Here is a 23,038-nt window from a genome sequence, read left to right on the forward strand (position 1 = left end):
GAGTTTATCAGAGCATCAATTTGTAAACTCCTTTCTCATCCAAACGTCTGTTTTAGCTAAAATTTTTGGAAAATGTTAATATTAGTCATATTACTTTTGCTAAAATCTCTATTTAACAACAAGAGAAGATTCTCAAATTGCAATTCAGAATACACATTACAATTTTAAAACATAAAAATTTTTGAAGTAAAATATATATTTATATATTTCTACATGATGAATACATCACTTCTTTTCTCAATGCTGAATGAAGATGTGTTTACACTTATTCTTGGAAAAAGTGCAACAATTTTTAATTTAACAATTCCATTTTAGCAACTCATTTCTGCTTGAGTATTGAGGTCCTGTATAAGAACTATTTAAACGAAAGGACAGTTTTGTTTCATTTCTGACGAAACAATGTACAAAGAGGGTCAGTTGCTCCCCCAAATCATAAAACAAGAAATAGAAACCTAAGTCAAGAACCAAAGAACAGCCAGTGCTTTGCTGTTCTCCAATACTCATATATTGATGGAAGGGTACATATCTTCTGATCAAATTTTTCACAATAAAATATTTCATAGAAATTGTGAAAAGAACACAGTTGTTCTTTTCAAATATTGATAATGGTACATTACAAAACTATGAATCAGATCAGCAGCAATATTAACAGCCAGAAATGTGTTGCTACATATTCCTGTTTCTCATTTTTTTAATCCCAGAAGTAAGCATATACAGAATAACAAATACACATTAGAAATTGAAGTTTGTAGATCAAATGTAAAGGATTCAAGAATTTGAGCTTCAAAAAAAAAAAAAAAAAAGATCAAAAGGCACACTACTGTAAAAGTGTAAAAGAGATCTGCCAACCACTAACTATGTTTAATCACACATTAAGATGTGATCGATGCAGTTCACTAATGGTCATCTCTAGTGGTATTATGGCTTTGCAAGCACCCTGCTTGCATTTATATTCAGGAAAATAACAGTGATTTAACAATTTACTGCCAGGAGTTGCCTTGGATTCCAGTTCTAATGCTGTGGAAATACTTCTTAAAGCTGTTTCACAGTAACAGGAAGGCTACTCATCTTCTATTGTTCAGCTGAGACACTCACATTTGTTCTGTTAGATCGAAAACAGCAGAGATCAGTTTATTTACTAATGCCAGGAAGCATCATTGCAAAGAAATCAGAAAACAAAAAAGAAGGTTAAGTGAAGGAAGCTGTGAAACACAGTGGCTGAGGAAGTAGAGAGTAAGAGTAGGTTAATAATATCTAGCTGAATAAAAAAGAAAATATTTTAATAATAGAAGGTCCAGGAATGAGAATTGTGTGATAACTCAGTGAGAAACAATACAATTTGCTCCTGCAATTGTCAATCCTTGTCAAATGACATCATACAGTTTTTGATCAGGAAGTACATTAACACACGTCCCTTTTTTTTTTCCTAATGATATACATGAAATCTGTAGAATCAGAGGATAAGAATTTTTAAAACATGTCCGTACTTTTTTGGTGAATGATTTACCTATTTGCTAAATCAAGAATCGGGTCATTCTGATCAGAATTCACAGCAAAAATGTCCCCAAAGTTAATGCATGATTAGCTAAGTGCAAAGAAATGCCTGTTATCTTTTAAAGAAGAGTAGAAGAATTAAGACTAAGTGCTGATTTCTAGAGAGAAAGAAACTAAGCTTAATATACTCATCTGCTTAGCTGAATCTGTGTATGAAAAACACAGGCTCCTACAACTAAGAGTCATTGGTGAAACAAGGACCAGAAATACACTGGCAAGGTCATGCTGTGACATTCCATGACTGCACTGACTGTCGTTTTGGTGCCAAACTGTTCTTAGGCAAAGACCCTGTATCAGTTTATCACATATATCAGTTTGTTAGGGCTGCCATAACAAAGCACCACAGGCTACGGCCTAAACAACAGTAATTTATTTCTCATGGTTCTGGAGGTTGAAGTCAGTATGAACTGGCTCCAAGCACACCACTGTCAGTTACGTTGGTGGTTTCAAGGGTTCAAACTCACTTTATTAGAACAATGCTCCTTTTTATTTGTTTTATATTTTTGATACTCATTTTTTAAGTGGTTGGATTGACTCCACAAAAAAAGTTTAAAAGTTTCTGATTACCTAGTCTCCGAGATTTTCTAACACTATAAAACTTTCACCCTTGATTTTAGTATATTGAGTTTCCATTTTATTTTTGATGGATTCTAAAAATCTTTTTTAAAAAATAGAATATTGTTTTTTATTGCCTCCTTGACTTGAGATGTGTGGTTCTTAAAATTCTCCTTGAAATTTTTTTGCAAATTGTTTTTTACAGCCTTTATCTAAAAGATACCAAAACAATTGATCAATGTCCCAAAATTAGTCCATTTAGTTATTAGTCTTTAATTCCTGTAAAGCTGTGATAGCCACTTGTCAGAGGTTGTTCAGGTTTTTTGAAAACATAGCATTTAATGTAAAATAGCTTTGAGAAGAATGAGGCAACTATTAAATAAATTTCTCTCTTCTAATTTAGTAGTCCTTTTCCTATGCTCCTACTAATCTCTGAAGTATCTTCATTAAAGCAACAGTTGTTTTGATCATTAAGTATGATTGCATTTCTATCTTTTCATTAACACTCAGAGAAAGTTTCATATTTTGTCTTTATGTCTGTAATAACTAGAATTTATTACACACATTATAAGTATTAGTTGATTAAAAATTATTAATTAGTAGAAAATTAATAATTTATATTCAGAAAAATGAATTCTTATTCATAATAAATAATACATGATGTGCTACATTCAGGAAAAATAAAGGGTTAAAATGATCTTTTTTTTAATTAAGAGAATTTTCAGACTGGAAGACTTTCTGTATTTATATTAACATGTGCTATTTTTAACTTTTGAAGAAATTTTTAGCAAATCTTCCCTAGGAAAATTCTTACAACAGGTAAATAGTTTATGACTTTAATTAGCTTCCTGAAAATGTTTTAATGAACAAAGACTGCTGGGTAATTTCAAGAAAAGCATGGAATAACTAATGAACAAATTCTAAATTTAACTAGAGAATAATTTGTATTATTAAATATAATAAATTTTGAATAATCATTAAAAAAGGGACTGTAATATTTGCAATAATGTCCCTAAATCTAAATTTATCACTTTTAGAATTTGAAAATATTAGAGTTATTGGCCATTATGATATTTTCTTGGTTCAACAATATTCTATTCTGAGGTCCCAAAATGTATACAGAATATAACTCAGAAATCCTATACAATAATTTAGTCTCAAAAATCAGCCCCTCCTTATGTATTTCTCAAATGTATGCAATAAACCACATATATTAACACTGCTATTCACACTGCCTTATTGATCTCTGAATCTCACTGACTTCAGTGTACAAATACAGAAAAACGACCATAAAGAAACACACACATGCACTTACATTAAATCAAGGAGGCCATATAAAAGACATAGTTTGGATAGCCACCGTGCCCTATAACTTATATGGCCGGATCTAACTATTTCACTCTAAAATTAATCACTAATCATCTGTAATTGATTATCTAAGGTTTTTTTTTCTCTTTTTCCTTATTTTCTAGGTCAAAAGAGCATCTGCTAAAGAGAAGTTACTTTTAAAAAATGTATTTGGGTGAGCCTATTGTATTTCTAGAAATGTAAAGAGCAAATGTTTAAAATCCCCACAGTCACACAATGTATCTCCAACCACAGGATTCCAGGTAAAGCAAACAAACCAAGCAACATTTAAAAACTATGCAAAAGAATCTTTTTTTTTCCTAATAAGAGGTAGCAAGTTTCCATATTTTTACATTTGTTAGCCGCCTTCAGATACATCACTTGTCAATCAACTTCTGTGTATTTATGTAATTGTCTCATCCTCCCGTCAAATGTATAAAGTATATCTGTGGAAAACTTGATCTGAAATGGCCAAATAGGGTTAAAAAATAAAACTGAAGATCAAACTGACATTTCACATGGCATCAAAAGGTAATCTCCCCCCCAAAATATATGTAAAGCAGTGTTTATTTCTTCCCCTTTTGAATGGGCACACTGTGATACTGCACCTTTCTGTCAATGGGATGGCATATTTCTTTCAGGAGAAAAAAGCAGAGAAGTGTATATTTAAAACTTTGAAATTATGTGGGATTCCATTAACAGCTTAGAGAAAAATAGCATTTTTGGAAACTAAAGTTAAACTGACCCAAAGGAGGTAGTCATTAAACATCATGGCACTAGCATAATAAAGGAATTAGGATGTATGATTTAATAGAAATTGCTTACCAGGTCTAAATTGTATTCAGTATAAATGTTCAATCGGCTTAAAGGTCACCTAACACTTAAGAATAAGAAAATGCCTACCAACCTGTGGGAAACCTAAGAAAATCCACATCACTGTTTTTGAAACAACAGTATGCAAGAATTGTAACCTAAAAGTAGTAAAATGAGTGATACTCTCCTAAAATATTCTACCTTCCTTTGGTGTGACTTTTTATAGGACACCAGTGCATTATATCTGTTCCCTTAAACTAGATTTTCTTCCTCAAATGACTATAAATTTAGGGAAAAAATGTTTGATACTTAAACATATGTATAAATGACTGTGTGTCAGGAGGTGGGAGGGATCCTATATCCTTAAATCAAAGAAGTTTGAAGTACTGTTTTATTTACCTTTCTAAAATTTTTTAATGGAGTTTCTTTATAATTAAGGCAAATTCTGTAAATGAGAGATCAGTGAAGACATCAGTTTGAAAATGTAATTTAAAAGGTACTAGAAGGAAAAGCAAGAATGAGGTTCATAATCTGTTAGTGCCTTGCATTGTATTAGCGAAATACCATATCATCAATCTCCTTTCTTTTTCTGTGTCTGACTCTGCCACCTTCTTGACTTGCACACCCGGAGGAGCATAATTATAGGCATGTAACATATGCATTGTGACTTTGAAGGTATGGAATTTAAATTACTTCAGTACATAAATCACCCTTAGCCTGTAAGTCCATATTACTGTGCAAATGAGGGAAACCTAGTGTTTGTTTACCATACTTTGGAAAACTTAAAAAAAAAAAAAACCTAGTACATTGCATAATTATTGGATTTGTAAAAACATGCTTTGATCAAATGAAATGAGCATTTAGGTTGTTCAAAGCTACTTTTCATAATCCATTACACAGCATAAATTTCATATAACTGCTCACATAGCAACTTATAAATATACTCATATATTTTTCTTTACTTTAGCATTAAAGAAAAAAGTGATTAAAGATCTAGCATGCAAATCTCTTTTACTTACAGCTTTTCATTTGAGTTAAAAATCTAAAACTATAATAATTAACCCAATAAGCCTGCAGCAAATACACATATCTGACACTATTTCTCTCCTGTTTTGCAAGTGTTTCATGATAAGAGACAAAACATTTGGGTGGCTGGTAAAAACTACAAATTTAACTACACATAAATATATTATAGCATCCTTCCAAAACCTGAAGTAGACATCCATTTTATTACAAAAATCAAACACAAACAGAAGCCCAAACCTTGATCTTATCCTAAATTAAGATAAGGGAAGCTTGCAGAACATCATTTTGGCTTTAATTATTATTTTCTGAAAAGCAGTGCAGTGTTCTCTGGGGCATGAACAACTAAGGAAGATTAGAGTTCAGTGAGAGGTTCCACTTATTTTTTTTCTACCAATTTAAGACAGAAAAATGTATAAGAGTTCTAAGAAAGGGAAAATAACCCAAACCAATTAATATCTGCTCTTGTTTTTCATACTGTTCTGATGGAGCTAGTCTCAGACATACTTTAGATACCAGATTCTGAAGCCTTTTTATTTTCAATCTCAAGATGACTATGGAAATACTAAGTAGCTGATGCTAAAATGAATTCCTCTATGAAATTCATATTACACTTGAGAATAACACTCCTTCCCTACCCAAAAAGTGTCAGATCTTCTGGTTGAAATGTGAATTCTGCTTCTATAAAATTCTCCCAAAGATCTATAAATTTTTAACTATTTAAAAATTTCTACATATTTCCCAAGAAGAAATAAGATAAAAATGTAATAAAAATAAAATGAAAATAAAAGATCAAGATCATACAGAGTAGCACTGGTCAGCGGAAATATAACAAAAACCACAAATGTAATCTTAAATTTTCTAGGAGCCACATTCGAAAAGTAAATAGACACAGTGAAATTAATTTAAAATATATTGTTTAGCCCAATACATCCAAAATATTATCATTTGATCATATAATGTATATTAAGACACCCTTAATGAGCTATTTTATATTTTTGTACTAAATCTTGTAAATCCATTGTGTATTTTACACCTAGCCATGTCTTGATTTGGACACTAAATTTTCATTGGAAATTCCTGGTCTGTATTTAGATTTCACACAATTTACAGTTGGAAAAAGTAGATTTATATAGCCAAATTTTCCAAACTAACTAAATTCCAAATTTCAAAATTTTCCCAATAACTAAATTAAATATGTTTTCAAATTTAATTAAAAGAAAAGAAAAACTTATTTCTATGGTCAGGTTAGCATAGTTCAATTGTTTCATATCCACACATGTCTAGTGGCTGCCATAATGGACCTTGCATAGTAGAGAAATAATAAGGATAATTAAAACCTTAAGAAAGACTAATGGCTTTATTACCTAATTAAATATCTAATACCACTATCCTATCAATTTCTGACATATTTGAAAGAATATAAGCTATTGTCTGTTAGTGAAATTGCTATATATGTAAACATTATATAAAGTCATTCATATTTTAAGTCTCCAATTGGTAGACACAGTATTTTCTACCCTATATTTAGATGAATGCACTTTAAAGTTTGGGAAAGTGTTTCACATGATTGCCATTGAAAACATCTGAATAAGGTGTCTTGGATGAGATTAGGAAGGATTTTAAGGATGTCATACCATCTTCCAACTATGTATGTTCATGGGTTACATTTATTTTTAATAGTCTTTTATTGAAAGTCTATTTTTAATTCAACAAACATGGCCAGGTTCATGTTTACTACAAAATTATTATGCCAAATAATGAAGTAGCTTTAATCAATTGTGAATATTACATTCTTCATATTTCTTGCTGTCAGCTGGGGATTGCTTTCCACTCCTAAAAGCTTCCTTAGGTCCTAGCCACATGGCTCTCTTGCAGGTAAGCAGCTTATTTCCTCAAGGCCAGCAAGAGAATCTCTCCCCAACCTACTAAAATGAAGTCTTTTGTAAAGTAATACACATATCACTCTTGCTCATATAATGTAACCTCATAAAGGGAATAGATGTCCCACCGTATTCATAAGTTCCTTCAACACTCAAGTGAGGGGGTCTTTATGCAGGATATGTAAACCAGGGGCAGGAAACTAGGGAGCTATCTTAGAATTTTGCCTACCAAAAGTAGGTATACTAAATGAATGAAAAAAATTAGAGAGCTATTAATATTAATTCGGAGCAAGTTAAAATTCAAGAAAAATATAGTAGGTCCACCCATGTGGAAAATTTCTATCAATAAAAATTGTAATTTGCATAGAATATAAAAGTCTTGATGATTTATACACTAAAAATCATAGCATCAAAATATTTAAACGATAACTGTTAGAAATAGGAGAAATTAATGAACTTTTAAACATAGCTTAGATGTTTCCCATAATTTGACAGAAAAGGTAGAAAACATAAAAAAGGAGATGGAAAACTTAAATAGGATAAGTAATGAATTTGTTTGGTGAATACACACTACTTTGTGTTATAACCCAAATTTAAACAGACTTGAATTTCATAGTAAAAAAAAATAAGACCATTTTTAAAATATTCAAAGAATATGAACAAAATCAATCATAAAATGTCAAATTATTTCAAAAGCTTAAAATATTGCAAGCTGTATACTCTAAAGGTAAATTGTCAATTAGCAAACATAAGTTAATGTAAAATATTAAAAATAGGAGAATAACAGCAATAAAGATTAAAGCAGAATACAATACCTTCCCTCCACATACAAATAGTAAAATTAATCAATCAAACCAGAAACTATTTATCAGGGATATTTGCCTGAAGTTTTCTTTTCTTATACCGTTCTTATCTGCCTTTGATATCAGGGTAATGTTGGTCTTGTAAAATGAGTTTGGTAGTATTCTCTCCTCTGTGTATTTCTGGAAGAGTTTGAGAAAGATTGGACTAATTCTAATTCTTTAGATGTTTGGTAGAATTCACCAGTGAAACCGTCTGGTCTTGGGCAGTTCTTTGTTAGGAGTTTTTTGATTACTTATTAAATTTCCTTAGTCATTCTTGGTCTGCTTAAATTTGCTTTTTCTTCATGATTCAGATTTGGGAAATTTAATGTTTCCAGGAATTTATCCATTTCTTCTAAGTTGTCCAGTTTGCTAACAGAGTAGATGATAAGTTTTCACCACACGCATGCATGCACGTGCACACACACACACACACATACACACAAAATTAACTATGTGAGGTGCTGGATGTATTAACTAACATTGCGGTAATCATTTTGCAAATATATACATACATCAAATATTACATTGTATTCCTTAAAGTGACACATGTTATACGTCATTTATATCAATAAAGCTGTAAAAATATTTTTTTAAAAAAACCAAAAGCTGGTGTTACTAAAGAAAATTTTAAAAAACAACATAATTTAAAGTTCAGAATACTAAATATTGAAGGTTATAAATGGAAAAAGACACTTAATCACAGATGCAGAGAATTTCAAAAATTTAAAAGATAATTTTATCGTAACTAATAAAATCTAAATGAAAGCGGCTATATTTTCTAGGAAAATTTAAACAACAAAATTGACTTAGGTTGTGATAGAAATTTGAATAATAAATAAACATAAAAGAAATGAAACTTACAAGCTTCCGCACAGCAAAGAAAACCATAAGTAAAACAAGAAGAAAACCTACGGAATGGGAGAAAATTTTTGCGAATGATGGAAGCAACAAAGGCTTGATCTCCAGAATATATAAGCAGTTCATATGACATAATAAGAAAAAAACAAACAACCCAATCCAAAAATGGGCAGAAGACCTAAACAAGCAATTCTCCAAGGAAGACATACAAATGATCAATAGGCACAAAAAAAATGCTCAGTATCACTAATTATCAGAGAAATGCAAATCAAAACTACGATGAGGTATCACCTCACACCAGTCAGAATGGCCATCATTCAAAAGTCCACAAATGACAAATGATGGAGAGGCTGTGGGGAAAAGGGAACCCTCCTACACTGCTGGTGGGAATGCAGTCTGGTGCAGCCACTGTGGAAAACAGAATGCAAATCCCTCAAAAGACTAGGAATAGACTTACCATATGACTCCAGGAATCCCACGCCTGGGCATATATCCAGAAGGAACCCTATTTCAAAAAGACACCTGCACTCCAGTGTTCATAGCAACACTATTTACAATAGCCAAGATATGGAAACAGCCTAAATGTTCATCAACAGATGACTGGATAAAGAAGGTGTGGCATATTTATACAATGGAATACTATTCAGCTATAAAAAACGACAACATAACGCCATTTGCAGCAACATGGTTGTTCCTGGAGAATGTCATTCTAAGTGAAGTAAGCAAGAAAGAGAAATATCACATGAGATCGCTCATATGTGGAATCTAAAAAAATTTTTTAAAATGAACATAAATACAAACAACTCATAGACACAGAATACAAACATGTGGTTGCCAAGGTGGCTGGGGGTGGGAAGGGACAGACTGGGATTTCAGAATTTGTAGATACTGACAGGCATATGCAGAATAGATAAATACAATTATACTGCATAGCACAGGGAAATATATACAAGATCTTGTGGTAGGTAGTTCACAGCAAAAAAAAATGTGACAATGAAAATATGTATGTTCATATACACTTGAAAAATTGTGCTCTACACTGGAATTTGACACAACATTGTAAAATGACTATAACTCAATAAAAAATGTTTAAAAAAAGGAATAAACATAAAAGAAATGGAAATGATTGTCAATTATCTAAATTAAAATTTCATTAGCATAGAAGAGTATTTTAGGAGAGTTTTATATAATTTTCTAAGAGCAAATATTTTGGTTTTGTAATCAATTCTAACACTTCTCCCCCATTTCTAAAACCAGATAATGAACTCTGGTTCTCAATCTTGGACTCTCATTAATTCTGCAGCTTCTTTATCTTTCTATTCATCAACACATAGCCTTTTACTCAATTTATTTACTTGCTTTTAGGCATCTCTTTCTCATCTCATTTGTTTTCTGATACAATTTTTTACTTTTTTTGTTTATGTATTTTCTTTTACATATATTTTTATTGAAGAATAGTCATTTTACAATATGTCAATTTCTGGTGTACAGCATGATGCTTCAGTCATACATGAACATACATATATTCTTTTTCATGATAAGTTACTACAAGATATTGAATATATTTCCCTGTGTTATACAGTATGAACTTGCTGTTTATCTATCCTGCAATCCCACTACTGGGCATATGTCCAGAGGGAATTGTAATTCAAAAAGTTATATGTACCCCAGTGTTCATAGCAGCACTATTATAATAGCCAAGACATGGAAACAACCTAAATGTCCATCAACAGATGACTGGATAAAGAAGTTGTGGTGTATTTGTACAATGGAATACTACTCAGCCATAAAAAATAATAAAATAATGCCATTTGCAACAACATGGATGGACCTGGAGAATGTCATTCTAAGTGAAGTAAGCCAGAAAGAGAAAGAAAAATACCATATAATACCATTTATATGTGAAATCTTAAAAAAAAAAAAAAAGACAAAACTTATTTATTACAAAACAGAAACAGACTCACAAACTAACTTATGGTTACCAGTGGGGGGAAGTGGGTAGGGAGGGATAAAAATTGGGAGTTCAAAATTTGCAGATACTAATTTATACAAAATAGATAAACAACAAGTTCATATTATTTATGTATTTTCTTTATTTTTTAAATTGAGGTATGACTTGCATACAATTACTCAGTAATTTTAAGTGTGTAGGTCAAAGAGTGTTGACAAATATAGGTTTATATAACTACCACCATAATTATAATGTAAAACATATCCAGCTTCCCAAATAATTCTCTCATGCCCTGTGAAGTTAATCATTTTTCCCATTCTGGTCACTATTAATCACTACTTCATATTTTGTCACTATAATTCTTTCTTTCCTGGAATTTCATGTGAATAGAATCAGGCAATATGTAGTCTTGTGTGTCTACCTTTTTTTATTTAGCATAATCCTTTTGAGACTCATTCCTGTTGTTGTATGAATGTATATTTTGCTCCTTTAAACTGCTGAATAGAATTCCATAGTACACAGGTACCATAATTAGTTTATCCATTCTTCTGCTGACATGCATTTGGGTTATTTCCAGTTTTTAGCTCTTCTGAATAAACTGTGATGAACAACTGCATCAATTTGTGAAAAGTACTTAGTTCTCTTGGATAAACATCAGGGGGTAAGAGTGCTGGGTAGTATGGTAAGTGTGTGTTTAATTTATAAGAGATTAACCACTTTCCAAAGTATTGTATTATTTTGCATTCCCACAAGCTATAATGGGCGTTTCAGTTGTCCCACATCCTCACTGATACTGGGTATTGTCACTTTTACTTTTTAGTTTTAGCCATTTTAGTAAGAATGTAGTGATAAATCATTTTGGTTTTAATTTGCATTTCCCCAATGAGTGCTGATGTTGAGCATCTTTCCATGTGCTTTTTTATCATTTTTATTTCTTTAGTGAAGTATGCGTTGAAATATTTTTGGCAATTTTTAATGAAGTTGTTTATCATGTTACATGTTTATCATATTATCTAAAAATGTTATTATTATGCCTTCATTTTTTACAGATTTTTGAGGTAAAATAGATGTAGCAAAAACTTCACACATTTTAAAAATATAACTTGACAAGTTTTTACACGCTTTTATGCATGTGTGTGTATGTGTGTGTGTTTCATGAAGGCGCTCTCTCTCTCTCTCTCTCTCTCTCTCTCTCTCTCTCTCTCTCTATATATATATATATATATATATATATATATCTCATTTTATATATATATGAAAATCAGTAGATCAAGACAATAAGCATTTTTATCACTTCCAAAAGTTTCCTTGTGCTTCCTGTATAGCCCTCCATCCACTCCTGTTCTCAGGCAACCACTGATCTGCTTTCTGCCACTATAGATTAGTTTGCATTTTATAGAATTTTATTATAATTAGAATCACACAATCATCTTTATTTATGAAGGATAACTTCACTGGATTTAGAAATCTTGGTTGCCTTTTTTGTTCCTTCAGAATTTTGAAAATGTCAAGCCAATGTCTTTTGGCTTCCATAATTTTTAATGATAAGCAAGCTGTTAAAGTTATTGTTATCTTCCTTCATTGTTGTTTTCAAAATTTCCTTTTTGTCTAGCAATCTGTATTTTACCTACATGTGTCTCAAACTGGGTTTCTTTATTTTCATTTAGCTTAGGGTCCAGTGAGTATTTGAATCTTTAACTTAATATTTTCTAGCAAATTTGAAAAGTTTTTTTTTCAAATCATTTTTCTGTCACTTTCTTTTGCTTTTCTCCTCCTATGATTTCAATTACATGCATGTTGGACTGCTTCATATATAACCACAGATCTCTGAGATTCTGCTCATGTTTCTTCACTCTTTTTCCATCTGGGCTTTGGATTGAGCAATTTATATTGATCTACATTCAAATCACTGCTTCTGTCTTTTGTCATCTCCAACATGCTGTTGTGTTCACCCTCTTATTTCGGAATTGTAATTCTCAATTCTAGAACTTCTATTTTTTTTAATAGTTTGCATTTCCCTGTTGAGATTGCTCATCTCTTCAATTATTGATGTCATATTTGCCTTCAAATATTTGAATATATTCTAATTTAATTCTTTGAACATATTTAGAGTGGCTGCTTTGAAATTTTCCTCTGCTCACTTTAATATCTGACCTATTAGGAATAGGATTCTATTATTGCTTCTTTTAAATTTTTAAATTTTTTTTATCTATGGGCTGCACTTTTTTGTTTCTTTGCATGTCTGGTGGTTTGGTTGTTATTTGCCCATTTTTATAATTTATCCTGGTGACAATGGACAATGTTCTCCTGATGATTATCAAATTTTTGTTCTAGTTGATAGTTAAGCTGCCCAGAATCAAATCACAAACTATTTCTACTTCAAGTTATGCAGCTACGTACATCTGCCTTGTCCTTATGTTTTCCCACTGCTGCATTTTTATTTAACCTAATCCCTGTGGGACTTCCTTTTATGTACAAAATTTGGCAGGTTTCCTTGCTTTTCAGGATATCCTTAATTCCAGCTATTCTCCTGGCTTTTGGCTTTGTAATCTTACCCTTGAGGACTTCTGCACCCAAAGATATTTACAACTGGAGAATGCACTTGTTTAAATTCACATTTCTGGCTCCCTGTTGCTCTGTTTCAAGAGTATTTTTCTCTCTGGTCTCTGCCTTTCTTTTTGGTGTGCCCTTTCTGATGTCTCTTACACATGCATAACATAACTGTCAACCAGGGACTCAGACAATTTATGTTCTGAAGGGGTCTAATCTTTTGCTTTTTTGCAGTTAGGGATTGCCCCTTTGAGTTTCTCAGTGTTTCCAGACCTGAATGCTAATCTCCAGTAACTTTAGTTGATCAGTTTGTTGTTTTTCCACTATAATCTCTGTTTCTCCAGTGCCATCTCTTCAGCAGGAATCTTGGGAAGCTGGGCAGCACACTTGGGCCTGGAAGCTGCAAATTCTTTTCTAGTTTTGTCATTGGCTACTTTCTAGTATCTTTAAATACATAAATATTATTTTATCTGTATTTTATAATTGTTGATATGTTGGAGGTTTATGGGACCATTTCACATCTCTGCCTCATCGGTAGCTGAGTCTCTGAAGCAATTATTTTTTATAATTCATGGAGTTAGACTTAGAGGTTCTAACACTGGTCTCAGTGATCATGAAGTTTAAACTAAAAAACAATGGTGTTCCACAGGTAATGTAAATATTTTTTTAGTATGAGGAATATAAAACATATTTGTGACTTTTTAAAAACTTGTGATGTCTTTGATGTTTAAAAAAAATAATAATCCTTTTATGATAATGTGCTTGTTTGTTTGTTATTGTACTAGAGAGAGTTGTAAGGTGAATGAAACCCACAGAGAAGAGTAAAAAAATTTAAATCAACTTTAGATTTAGTTACTAATCTATACACTCATACATCAACATTTTTAAAGCATTTATTTCCTCTTAGAACCTGTAGAAGCAAAACATCAGGCACAGGGAATCCCCAGAGAACTCAACATTTTGAGGAAAAATTTCACCACTTCTTTGTGGGATTTTGTATTGCAAATCAACATAAAATTCTATGAAAAACTTGCCAAAACAGAAAAATATAACAAAATAAGAAACTATACGTTTTTTCTTAACAGAGACATGGGGCTTCCGCACCGCTGATCATGAATAAGTGGATTGATTCCTATTCTCCCATATGTGAAATATGAGCTCCATGGAAAAGTCACATTTAAGGAGTATTGTGAAATTATATTACGGAGTTCACATAAAGACAAAAAAATATGAATTAGTTTTGTGTTTTAAGTCCAGAGGAAAACAATATAAAATGATTTTTCAGTGCATATAAAGAATTAAAAATGATTTAATTCTCATACCATGATAATAAAAAGATGTTTTTAAATTCTTAAAATATTTTTCTGTAGGCCTGTGTAAGTGACCTTTTTTTTTTTTTTTTTTAACTATAGACATGTTCTCCAGGGGTTTGTTTTACATTCAACACTTTTGATATTTTCACACCATTTTAATTTCAAGTTGGCATAAGTAGTGATGCTGTCACACCATTCTATCTTAGAACTGGAAGTTCATAAAATAAAAAATAATCTACAGACTTCCTGTTTCTCTAAAGTAAAAAAAAAAGACGGTGATGTGGTAAGCAGATGTTAAGACTATGGATGGAAAGGAAACTGTATCCATATATTTAAACAAGATTTAAATAAGATTATTAACTTCTCCCTGGGCATGATAATCTCAATGTATTTCTTAATAAATTCCCATGTATGGAGTGGATAGAAGACTTATGTGCCCATTCACATAATAACAAAACATCATAACTGGTGGCAAACTCAATAGCACATGATGACATCAGGCCTAGGAAGATCCCAGAGTCAGGAAGGCAAAATCACTGTGATTGTAGGTAGAGAAACCATACAATTTATTATCCAAACCAGGACACTTTTAAGAGAGAAACACTATTAATAATTACACTAGCCAAATGAATCCAAGACTCTTACTGTGCCAGGGAAACCATATGTATAGTCTTCTTAGCAATAGGCAATCAGAGAGAAGAAAGATAAATAAAGGAGTCAGAATTGCAATTCACCAAGTTAGAGTACTCAAGAAGAGCTGCTTACAGCAACAAAGAGTATTTCCTTAAAGATAGTGCTCTACTTTGAGATCTGACTAAAATCTCAAATATTCTGTAACTCATCCTTTCAAGTCAGCTAGTAAGGTACTTGCTAGAGCTTAAAGAGCCTGAACCAAAAGTGGCATTGTCATGGGAGAACTAGATATAATTTTTCAATCCGTATTTTGTGTCTTTTAGGTCTAAAAGAAGAATCACATCTTCTAAATGAGCTTTTCCTCAAGTAAATCCTGGGAAACACTAGAAACAAGAGGTATAACATGTTACCATAGAAAAAAAAATTCCATTGTTTAAAAATATTTGGAAAATTATGTTTTAAAGGAAATTAATAATATTTGTGACTGTAGAACATCACAACCTTTAACATGCAAAGTTCACTGACTCTCCAGGAGAAGGCAGTAATAATAAGTAATAAGCAGTTTTTCCCCCAAATGTATTTGTCTTAAGTCAGATTTCTCAGTAGCAGAGAATGAGATAGGCATTCTAACACAAGTAATTTACTGAGAAAGTGCTTACAGGAACAAAATACAATTTCAGCTGGAGATTAGCTTCAGTTTCATCCTCCCGGATAGCACAAATTGAACCACAAAATTAGTCCCATTTTGTGTCAAGGTGGCTAGCCCTTTTGTATCCCTTCAGCAGTCAATCACTGGCTATGCATTGCCTGGTTGTGGGTGTAGAGCAGATGCTACTATTAAACAAGAAAATTCAAGGTGACTAAATAAAGAAGATGTGGTATATTTATACAATGGAATACTACTCAGCCATAAAAACCGACAACATAATGCCATTTGCAGCAACATGGATGCTCCTGGAGAATGTCATTCTAAGTGAAGTAAGCCAGAAAGAGAAACAAAAATACCATATGAGATCGCTCATATGTGGAATCTAAAAAACAAAAACAAAAACAAACAAACAAACAAAAACAAAGCGTAAATAAAGGACAGAAATAGACTCACAGACAGAGAATACAGACTTGTGGTTACCAGGGGGGTGGAGGGTGGGAAGGGATAGACTGGGATTTCAAAATTGTAGAATAGACTACACTGTATAGCACAGGGAAATATACACAAAATGTTATGATAACTCACAGAGAAAAAAATGTGACAATGAGTGTGTATATGTCCATGAATAACTGAAAAATTGTGCTGAACACTGGAATTTGACACAACATTGTAAAATGATTATAAATCAATAAAAAAATGTTAAAAAAAAAAAGAAAATTCAACTGAGTAAATTTAAAGATCTAATTGGCTTTATTCAACAGTTCATGAGTAGAGCAGCATCCCATCAAGCAACCATAAAGGATCTCCAAAGAGTTATAGAAAAGGAAATGTTTATAAGAGTAGAGAATGGAAGGGACAAGGAAGTTGCAAATGAAAAAAAAAGAATTATTTTGAGTAAGATCACCTTCCTTTGGAGAACAAAATGGTCTAATAGGCAGATTACTTCACTGGTGCTGACCAGGAAATTCCAGACTGACTAGTTAAGATTACATTCCTAGGGAAAATTGAAATTGCAGTTGGGTTAGGTTAATCCTGGTTTGGTAAGTGGACTTAGCCCAAGTGACTCCATTTAAGTCCTGTTGTTTCTGTCTTTTGACATTACCTTCTATGTCAGACAGCTGGTTTTAATAAAAGGGTAATTCTCTGGGGAAAAAAAAAGCGTAGTGGTGAGCTATGAATAGCCAGTCTTCATAGCAGCTGGGAGATGACTGCACCTGACACTAAAGGTGATGTGAGCAAGTTAGCCTTCCTCTGACCAGGTAACTGTGGTTTTTCACAAAGTATCTAATGAAAAAAGTGTTCTACTAACACATTGAAAAGAACACCTTTCAGAAGATTATGCATCACCAGTTTCCGTATCTATTTTTCACTCTGTTATGGTAAGCTCTGGGAAATCCACTCACATTCCAGCAGGGGGATCTCAAACTTTTCATCGTCATATAGTCTTCCAATAAATAAAACCACAAGCACCTAGGGCAGAAATCTCAATGTCTGAAATGCCGATGACAAATTCATATTGGAAACTAACATTAATTTGTAAAAGCCAAATTTTCAGGTATTACAGAATCATCAGTATTTGGATTTTTTTTGAAAGAGGATAGAGAAATCTCAAAAATTCTTGGGCAACTTTTCATTTGAAACATTTAAGGAGACACAATGTCTCATAGTTTGAATATATGAGTAATCAGAAGTAGTGTTTGCAAAGAAAATTCATTCTCAAAAAGGAGAATGTGTGTGAGCTGGTCATGAGATGAGTTAAGGCCATGGGACCCAAGGCCATGATCAGAGCATGTTTATAGTATGCAGTAAATAATTGCTCCACACATGAGTCAATTATACAAGATTTAGAACAAAGAAAATAGAAGCACACATGTGCTAGAGATATTCTGTAAACCTAATGAACAAAGAAACTCAGATTGCACACGTGCTGGCAGAAAACAGATAAAAGCAGGACAGGTGCATTATAGGCGCACCTCCCTGTGGCAATAAAGTGTTGTTAACCCCATTGCGTCTCCGGCTGAAGTCTGTCCGGCGGTATGGCAACTCCTTGTGCATTTTTTTGTTTGGGCCGCTCACCTCCTAGAACCCCACATCAGCCTCCCTCGGCTGACAATGTGTTTATGAAATATTAAGAAATATTTCCAGTTTTAATGCAATTCACAACTTAATAGTATTTTTTTCAACTAAAAAGTTCAAAATAGTATTTCAATTTTTAATTATATCCATAATACCCAGAATTTAAAGACCAGTATTGAACTGCACAATTTCTAGAAGACAGAAGTGATTAATTGTATCAGAGGATCTTAAATTGTCAAATGAAACTCAGGATTTCATTATTATTAAGTCAGTTGTATAAATAGTAATAAAATAATTTTCAGTATATATAAGCACAATTTTATAATTGTTTAAAGTACTACATTCTTCCACACTACCTACCTAGATAAATTCACTTGAGAACATCAAAATTAAGGGTTATCAAAGATACTAAATATTTTCTTCTCTAGTTAAACATAGTGTGTTCCAGTCCATAAAAATTTTTTTGATAAATTGGACTTTAGATTAAGTACTTGAGCTTCAGAAATATATAAGATAAGAAAACAATAAAACAAATTGGGAGAAAATATTTACATATATACCTGATAAAACTGGGAGAAAATATGTTCATATCACATATCTGATAAAATAGATTATTCAGAATATATAAAGAACTCTTAAAAACACAATAGTTTAAAAAACAACTTAATGTACAAATAGGAAAACAATTTGAACAGATATTTTACTGAAATACATAGCACAAACGTATAAAAAGATGCTCAAGATCATCACTCATTCAAGAATTGCCATTTAAAACCATAATGAAATGCCATTCCACATCTATTATAATGGCTAACATTTTAATAATATTAATAGTAATAACAATAATAACTAACAAGACCAAGAGCTGGTGAGAATGTGGACCTGGTGAGAATATGGAGCAACTGGAACTTTCATACATTATTGGTGGGAATGCAAAATGTTACTGCACCTTTGGGGAACAATGGTAATTTTTTACAAAGTTAAATACACTTATGGCAAAACCCAGCCATCTGATTTTTAAGAATTAATCCAGTAAAATAAGAACTTATGTTCACGTAAAAACTCAAATGCAAGTATTTGTAATGGCTTTCCTTATAATCACCAAAAAGTAGGAAGGAAAAACACTCAAAAAGAGAGTAGATGAATAATATATGATGGAATATTATTCAACAATGACAAGGTAAAAATTGCTGATAAACACAGTAACATGGATGAATCTCAAATGCACTATGCTAAGTGAAAAAAAAAAACACAACCAAAAGGCTACATACTGTATGATTCCATCTATATGAAATTCTTGAGAAGGCAAAACTTGTGAGATAGAAAACCCATCAATGGTTGAGTGAAAAACTGACTAAATGAAGCATGGAGAAGTTTGTGGGGTGATAAAATTTCTATAGCTTGATGTGTTTATGATTATAAAATTGTACATGTTTATCAACACTCAGAGAATAGTCACTGCAAGGGATGAATTTTACTGTATGTAAATTGTGCCTTAATCAAAAATAGGGAAAGAGTAACGTCAATCTATTTAATAAAGTGATTTTTCTTATCAGAATATCGTGGTGGTCTAATTAATATTATTTTGATGCTCTAGCTTGAATGGAAACTATACACCACTTGCTATACTATTTCATTCATGAGAAAACATACCATCTTCTTCAGATAAGTTAAGGATGACTCTTTCAAACCAATATTGTTTTGGTTAGCCCATTTGTGAAACTTTAGAAGCTCAGTCAGTTTTGAAGAATGTACCTCAATCTAAATGTTTCTACTAATTTGTGAATTTGTTTTTTTTTTTAACAAAACCATGATACAGTTGATTCTAATAGCTGAATATAATGTAGAATATCTTGTCATATTTAAATGATTTTCCTTGCTAAAAAGTTTTCTTTTAATTAAAAAAAAATGCTGTTGAGCTTTGTTCATTAAGAAATGAATCTGTCTCCATTGGAAGACTCTTAAAAATAATAAATATTTATACCAAGTATTCTTGTACAAATTAACATTAAATCTAAATAAATAGAATCTACTTAATTTTCAGTTTTCATGAAGCTCATCAAGATCTAGTTGCAAAGAAAAAGACCCACGATAATTACTTCTAAAAAATTCAGCTTGAGCAATCACAAACTCCTTTATCAATCAGACTCCATGTGAAGGAGAAAATCTGTATGGTTCATGGCCCTCTAGTATTCTGTTCTAGTTTTATAAATGAGAAATCTTCTCATCTTATCATAGAGTCCCAGAAAATTGTAGCAAACTTTATCTGCTAAGTGAACCTTAATAACCCCAACTTTAACTTCAAGAAAATTACCTTTGGAAACAATTCAGAGTCCTGCAGGTTTCTAAGGATATAAATTATTTTCCCTCTCCAAGAATTATTAACCCTCACAACAGATTCCCTGAGACCTTAACAGTAGCAGTTCAAAAACATTCAATTATAATAATCATATTTTATATTTCTCTTATAAAACTATTTCCTCCAGATTTTACATAGCAAAACAAACTCAGGTCAAAAGCATTAACAATTTATTCACTTTGCAAGCTGCCTGGTTCTTAACATGCAATTGCTACTTTATTGACACTGCAGAGTACACATCAACCCTCAGGAAATATTCTACAGGGTACACTTCAGATTTTTTAAAAATGTAATTCTTAAAATGTTCTCAGAATATCATGAAGTCATACAGAAATAATGGAAGAAATGCTTATCTGGAAGGCTAGAGCTCTTCTTTAAAACCAGTTCCCCTCAAATTGCTTTTATTAGTTGTTTTTTTTTTTTATTTTAAGTTTAAAATTTGGGAGTCTATTCTGGAAACCTATATACTAAGAAGGAGCAACAACCAGTCTTGGCAATTACTCCATCTAACTTCCAAAATGCTGAAGCAAATTATATGATTTTAGAAAATGCAGGACATACTCATCCAATATCCACAAGCATAATGAAATTCAGACTGGTAACTCTAATATCAGTTGCACCATTCCAACATTTCTTTCAATGAATTACCTGCAACCAGTAATCCAAGTAACTGAGAAACTTCCCTTTCACACATCTTGCTTTGCCATCTCTATGCCTTTGCTCAGACAATTCATTTACTTTGAATGTCCTCCCTTCTTATCTCAGCATGTCCATACCCTACTCATTCTGCAGAAGTCATGTCAAATGCACATTTCTCCCTGAAGCTTTCCTTGACCACCCAACATTCATTAATCAAATCCCTCCTTCATTAGAACTTCTATACCTAAGGACACTTAATTGCTTTACATTATAATAGACAATTAGTAGCCATGTTATGTATTTATTATTCAGTTGCAATATCTTTAAAGGTCACAAAAATTTTCTAATTTGTTTTTAATTCTCTCCCCCAGTTATGCCATGCTTAGCATATATCAAACTCTCAATAAGTATCTGACCAAATGAAAAAATAACAAATAACATCAGAACATTTCTAGTTCAAACAAAAATCAGCTTGAGAACTATGTATGTTCTGAATAGCTATTTGAAAAATTCTTCCTCCTACCATTTCAAAAAAAAAAAAAAAAGTATCGATCCTCAAGAGAACAAGGAGATAATTAAAGAAGTGGGACAAAGAAAGTATCATTTCTGATAACACTGACTCTCTCTGTATATTGATGCTCATAAATACTCTAATTTATACAGCACCCCCAACTCCTGTGTTGTTCAAGAGTGAACTGTAGACCATTTTCTTATACCATATACAAAAAATAAATTTAAAATGGATTAATAACTTAAATGTAAAACATGAAACCAAAAAACTCCTACAAGAAAACATAGGCAGTATGCTCCTTGATATCAATCATAGCAATACTTTTTGGATATATCTCCCTAGGCAAGGGAAACAAAAGCAAAAATCAAAAAATGGGACCAATTCAAACTAAAAAGCTTTTGTACAATGAAGAAACTATCCACAAAACAAAAAGGCAACCTCCTGAATGGGAGAAGGTTTTGCAAGTAATATGTTTGATAAGGGTTAACAGCCAAAATAAATAAAGAACTCGTATATCTCAATATCAAAAAAACACAACAAACAATCCAATATACAAACAGGTAGAGGACCTGAATAGATCTATTTTTCTGAAGAAGACATAGAGATGGCTAACAGGCACATAAAGATATTCAATGTCATTAATCATCAGGAAAATGCTAATTAACCACGGTATCACCTCACACCTGTCAGAATGGTTATTATCAAAATGATGACAAATAAGTCCTGGTGAAGATGTGGAGAAAAGAGAACTCTTTGCACTGATGGTAGGAATGTAAATTAGTACAGCTCCTATGGAAAACAGTATGGAAGTTACTCAAAAAAATTAAAAATAGAACCATCATATGATTCAGCAATCCTGCTTCTGGGTATTTATTGAAAGAAAATGAAAATGCTAATTTGAGAAGATGTATGTACCCCAATGTTTATTGCAACATTATTTATAACAGTCAACATATGGAAGCAACCTAAGTGTCCATCATCAGATGAATGGATAAAAGATGAATGGATCTTCCATGCAAATGGAAAAGCCAAAAAAGCAGGTGTTGCAGTACTGATTTCAGACAAAATAGACTTTAAAACAAAGGCCATAAAGAAAGATAAAGAAGGACATTTTATAATGATTAAAGGAGTGATACAAGATGAGGATATTACACTCGTTAATATATATGCACCCAATATAGGAGCACCTAAGTACATACAAGAATTACTAACAGAGATAAAGGGGGATATTGATGGGAATACAATCATAGTTGGAGATTTTAACACTGCATTAACATCACTAGACAGATCTTCCAGACAGAAAATAAACAAGGCAACAGAGAAATTAAATACTACAATAGAAAACTAGATTTGGTGGATATTTTCAGAGCATTACACCCCCAAAAAATTGGATATACATTCTTTTCAAGTGCACATGGAACATTTTCCAGGATTGATCATGTACTTGGGCACAAAAGAAACCTCAACAATTTTAAGAAG

This window comes from Camelus bactrianus, chromosome 5 (assembly GCF_048773025.1).
Source record: "Camelus bactrianus isolate YW-2024 breed Bactrian camel chromosome 5, ASM4877302v1, whole genome shotgun sequence".
In the NCBI taxonomy this organism is placed as follows: domain Eukaryota; kingdom Metazoa; phylum Chordata; class Mammalia; order Artiodactyla; family Camelidae; genus Camelus; species Camelus bactrianus.